At 45.3% G+C, this 5849-nt stretch overlaps 1 long non-coding RNA gene across 1 annotated transcript; it reads left to right on the forward strand.

Annotated features, from left to right (window-relative positions):
* The first annotated feature begins 395 nt into the window (after positions 1 to 395).
* On the forward strand, positions 396 to 4503 carry LOC135077830 (uncharacterized). The gene is made up of 4 exons (XR_010258520.1): positions 396 to 447; positions 528 to 697; positions 779 to 877; positions 4275 to 4503. It is a non-coding gene; the product is annotated as an uncharacterized LOC135077830 (long non-coding RNA).
* The last annotated feature ends 1346 nt before the right edge of the window (positions 4504 to 5849 follow it).

Consider the following 5849-nt stretch of genomic DNA (forward strand, 5'->3'; position numbering starts at 1 on the left):
AAGAGAAAAAAAAAAAAAAAAAAACACATTAAAAAAAAAAAAGTATCACTTGTCAAGTTGACTTGACATTTGCCACGTCCACCAGCCACGTATAGTTCCAAAATACTGGACTGTCCTGTCGATGACATTGACAGTGGGGCGCCACCGTCAATACCGGATCGCTGGTTCAGATTTTTGCCATGTTGGAAACCATATAGTTGAACGATGGTAGCGCCCCCCTGTCATTGAGTTTGGCGGGACAGTTCAGCGTGGGTCATCTATAACAAAAATAAAATTAACAATCGGTTTCTAATAAGTAATCTGTGATCGGTTTTAGCAATAATGTACATAGTTATTAACTTAACTTTTATAAAATTGTGATTAAATTCCATTGAGTAGAAATTATAATATTGTGATTAAAATAAATAAAAATGTCAATCAGGTGCCGAAAATTGATGAACATGATAGGTGAGTGGATTTTTCTAACCTTGACGAATAATCCCGCGTGTCTAATTAAACAATTACCCACATAAATGACACATTTTCAGGGTGTTCAGTAGGGGAGACCTAAATACATTTAATTGGGATCTCATTCAACCACCCAACGAGAGCATCGGAACGACTAAGGGCATAATATGGTAAAAGGGAACTAAGAAGAGCAGCGTTCTCAAAGCCGGAACGACGCCAAAGCCCAACGAACGACGTGCGTGCTCCGATGGTATGCAAATCAGTAGATTTCATTTTGTAAATCTAATAAATGCTTCTTCAACTGTATTTTAAAGGTGTGTCTCACTTTCAGTGCACGCAATGGTGGGGGCAAATCGTTCCAGCATCGAGACGCTGCAAATCTAAACGATCCTCGAAATGCCGCTGTACGATGTCTCGGAGTGAGGAAGACGTGAGTAATCACCCTTCTCTTATGCTCACTGCGACAAGGTGCACGGACTAGCTTGTCCAAGAGATATTGCGGCCGTCCTGTATTAATGACGCCGAACAACATTGTCGCCAAGTGCAACTTTCTACGGGCCTCCATCTTCATCTGATTGGCTGCATTGAGGAATGGCGTAACATGAGACCGTGGCGGGACATGGAAGCAGAAGCGAGCACATGCATTTTGAACCCGCTGCAACAACTTCGCTGAACTTGCTAACAGACAGGGCCCATAAACTGTGTCACAATAGTTTAGCTTAGACAATACAAGAGCCTCACAAAGAGTTATCCTAAGCTTTTCACTCAAATAAGGTCTTATTCTGTACAGGAGCTTCAACCTATAAAAACAATTTCTTGCACATTCAGTCACATGTTTTTCAAACCTGAGATGGCTGTCAAACACCAGTCCCAAGTTCCTGGCTTCCTCAACCAACATTATGGGCTCCCCATTTAGTTTGACAGTGAAGCTGTCAATCTTAGCAGTGTTTTTTGGAGTCCCTATTAGCATAAGCTTGGACTTTTTGGGATTTAAGGTGAGGCAGTTGTCAAAGCACCAGGCCGAAATGCTAAGTAAATCCTTGTTTAGCATAGCCATAGCTTCGCACTGGTCAGAAGGAGCGAATGAAAGGTATAGCTGCAAGTCATCTGCATACAAGTGATAGCGACAGTGCGCAATATGTTTTACAATATCAGCACTGTACAAGATGTAAAGAATTGGCCCCAAGATCGAACCTTGTGGGACCCCGCGACTTACCGGCAGAGAGCGTGAACGAACTTTTTTTCCATTGCTCAGCCTCAGTTCGACATATTGACTCCGTCCGCTCAGATAACTATGGAACCATTTTACAGTGAGGTGATCAAGACCGTAGTAGCCGAGTTTCGACAGCAACAACGATGTGTTGATTGAGTCGAAAGCCCGAGAAAAATCAAGAAGCACTAATGCTGACACCATCCCCTGATCTTGACCCGCAAGAAGGCTATCCACAACGTCCGCCAAAGCGGTCGCCGTGCTGTGTCCCTTGCGGAAACCTGATTGTGAACCAGGTAATATGTTGTACTTCTCCAAGTATGTGGTTAGCTGCTTGCATACTATTCTCTCCAAGACCTTGGAAAGGCATGGAAGGATACTAACAGGTCGAAGATCCTGCACTGATGCCGGCTGGTTGGTCTTAGGTAATGGTGTCACCGCTGCCACTTTCCAGTCCTCGGGAAACGTTCCTTGCTGTAGTGAGCAATTAATAATAGCTGTCAAGGTCTCGAGTGAGTGCGGCAAGGTGAGCAGCAAAGCATCCAGTGTCAGGCCATCGTTTCCCTGTGCGTTCGACCTCAGCCCCCAACAACCTCCATCACCTCCCTGCTAGTTACAGTTTGGAGTGAAAAAACAGCCTTGGCATTATACCTATTATGCTCATAAAAAGATAATGTAGAAATCGGTACTTCGTTAGAGCCTGGTATGTGTAGAAAGTGCTGATTTATAACATTAGGTTCATTGAACTCTGGTGGCAGCTCATTGGTCCTCTCATTATTTGGAAGCACCGTATTTTTTAAATTCTTCCACAGTTTCTTTGAGTTACCTATGTTAGTATTTATATATTTTTCAAAGTAACATTTTTTCTCCCTTTCCATCGCCTCAAGTACTACCCGTCTCATTCTTCCGTAACATTCTTTCAAATTTGATGTTTTGAGTTTTTTATATTTATTGTGATACTTATCCCTAATACGCATCATTGTTTTGACAGTGTCTGTTATCCACGGGTGGGGAGGATGTTTAAACTTTTTGGTAGTTATTGGGGCATGTAAATCCATCAATCCGACAGTGCATGATGTGAATGCCCGTACCAGATGATTAACCTCATTAATTTTCCTAAAATTGTTCCACTGAATGGCACTGAGGTCCGAATTCAGCCGTTCAAGCAGAATGTTCTTAAACGGTCTATATGTCACCCATCTAGGACTTGGTATGTTCACTTTAATCTTGACTTCTGCCAGTATCATGGCATGCCCACCTCGATCTGGTGAGTGCCTAACTGTCAGATTTGGAACCCGAACATCCGTGCACACAACATCTATTAAAGTGGCACTATGGTCTGTGAAGTGGGTGGGTTCTTTGACAATTTGACTTAAATTCAGACTCTCAATGAATTGTGCGAAGGCTCTATACCCACGGCCGCTGACATCAAGGAGATTGATGTTGAAGTCTCCCACCAATATCAAGCCGTCAGAGTGCGAGAAGGAGGTGACCGATTCAGTGATAGCGTCTAGGAATATATTTACGTCTAGCCAGGGTGGTCTATATGCAGTTCCCACGACTATATTCTGCTGGTGTGAGCGAACTTTCAGCCACATTTGTTCGACAGATGGTATAGACGCAGGACATTCCAGTCGGCTGACATTTAAACCCCTACGTATATAAAAACCAACCCCCCCTCCCCGACCCCCCCGAACCTGATCCGGCCTCGGAATATGTCTCAGACGATAGCCAGACAATTTTGGCGCCCTATCCTCCTCACCCAACCGCAACCAGGTCTCATTGATGGCCATAATATCTGGAGCCAGTTCCATCATTGCAGCAGTAAATTCATCATGCCCTGTGCAGAGAGACCCTGCATTATATAACCCTATCAACAGATTCTTTAGCTTAAGGCCTGTAATTTGGGATATGTATACAAACACCAATATCGGGATATCAAAATGTCATTAATAATCGTGATAACTGTAAATATAAACAAATAAAACGAACAGGAATTAATGTAGAAAATAAGGTTAAGAGATATGTCAATAATTATATAATCCAAGATACGAACTAGATAAACACGAGAAATGTAATAAGATTGAATTATGTCATGCAAAAAAATACGACCATTATATGAGTCAATAATTAAATGTATAATAATAAGTTTATGAACAAATTGAATTATCAATTGGCACAAAATTCCACTCCTGTGTACATGCATTAATATATTTAAAGAACTATGGTTTAAAATAAATAATTTATACAAACGATTACAATTAATTCCATCCATCACGACTGTTTCTATGGCACACCAATGCATTTGGAATTGATACAAAACATAAATTATATTAATAACCATAACATCAATTACAAGAGAAACAAATACAGGTAATAGTATATTTTTGAAAATTAAATCAGTTGAATTTATTCTTCTTTTCGTGTCGACAACAAACCTACACAGTGTCAGCCCAAAACTCCGCCACAAGAGTGGCGTTGTCAGTAGCACTCATCAAATCCTCCTGAGTGCAGTTGCTTGGGCACTCAGGGCATGACATCAGGTGCTTCATCGACTGTTCATTGAGTTGAATTTATCATTCTCGCACATATGTCAAATAATTTGTTATAATTGCAGGTCTCAATTAGTCATATTGACGATGAACCAAACACCCGCTCAAGATCTCCTAGCGACCGGAGTTGAAACACTTGCGCACCGTCGCTCTTGCGAGCGAATATGCGCCCACGCCTTGTCCAAGAGTACCTCCACTGCAACCTGCGGCATTCCTCGCGCACCCGGTGGAATAGCTGACGGTTGGAGCGCGTCAGGCGCTCGTTGATGAACACACGCGCGCCACCCTCGCCAGCCAGACCGCGTCGCACGCGCGCGGCGCGCAGCAGCTCGTCGCGCAGGTGGCGGCGCGTCAGCCGCACCACCACGCGGCGCGCGCGCCCGCCTGCCTCGGCCGGCGGCGCGCCCACGCGCTCCGCGAACACCACGTCCCGCTCGTCCAGCGCCACGCCCAGGCGCCCGGCGAGCACGGCGACGCTGTGGAGGACGTTCTCCCCCTTCTCCTCCGGAAGATGGCCGATCTCTAAGTCGGCGACGAGCGCCTCCTGGTCCCGCTCGTTGAGTTCCAGCTTGAGCTCCGATATCGTCCGCTCCATCTGCGTGAGTGTCTCCGACCCGGGCGCCGAGCTGATCGACGCCTGACGGGACTCCACGGCCTCGAGTCTTCGCTCGATGTCACCCAGGCGTTCGTCGTGAGCGTCGACTCTGTGCTCGCACAGTGAAACTCTGCCGATCAGTGTGTCGATCTGGGCCCGAACGGATCTGAACTCGTCGCGCATCTCCTCGCGAAGTTGCCTGATCTCCAAGAAGAGCGCCTGCACATCCGTCACTTCCATAGTAATATTCAGTGCAGTAGCGTTCGGATTCTCCTGACTGGCCTGCTCTAGCATTGAGGCGTCGAGACAAGTGGGGCTCATGGTGGCGGCCCCCCTCCGCACCATAACGCCTTCCGCAGCAGCGCGGACCGGCGTCTCAGTGTTGTCCCTCTTGGGCTGCCTACTGACGCATGTGACGCACCTCCACGCATTCCTGCGTTCACCAACCAGCGTGCCGTGGAAGCGCCTTTCGGTAACCCCGGCGCACTTCAGGTCGAAGAACTCCTTGCAGAGGTGGCACGCTAGCCATCTTCGACTATCTTCAATCGGCTCGAAACAGCCACCACAGATTTTTCTATTTTCAAGCGACATTGTCTTAGTGAAGAAAAAAGCAGACAAAAACAAAAAATAAACAAAAAAAAAGGCAAAAAAAAAAGTTCCAAGTGAGACTCGAACTGTGGTATGCTGGGTTAGACCGGCCGTGTTAGCCGTTGCGTCAAAGTCTCTTGTGAGTCACCAACGAACTAAACAGTGGTACTTGACACTACTGTGGACGCAAGTGGTATTTGTGTCGGGTATACACAATCAAAATTGTTTCACATACACCAACACAGATTGTCACTTCAAGTCGATAACTCACTTTTTGGAGAATTTATTTGCTAATAACACTCACTGCAGCCTTATTGTTTACGAATCGAATTCACTGATTAGAGGTCCATGTCCTTACAATTAAAATGGTGTATAGTAACTTTGATTTAGATTATTATTTTCACTCCTAATTATCAAAATTGCGCGGAGCGTCTTTATACAGTCTAGCTAGGTAAAG

The sequence above is a fragment of the Ostrinia nubilalis genome, chromosome 14, assembly GCF_963855985.1.
Source record: "Ostrinia nubilalis chromosome 14, ilOstNubi1.1, whole genome shotgun sequence".
Taxonomy (NCBI): domain Eukaryota; kingdom Metazoa; phylum Arthropoda; class Insecta; order Lepidoptera; family Crambidae; genus Ostrinia; species Ostrinia nubilalis.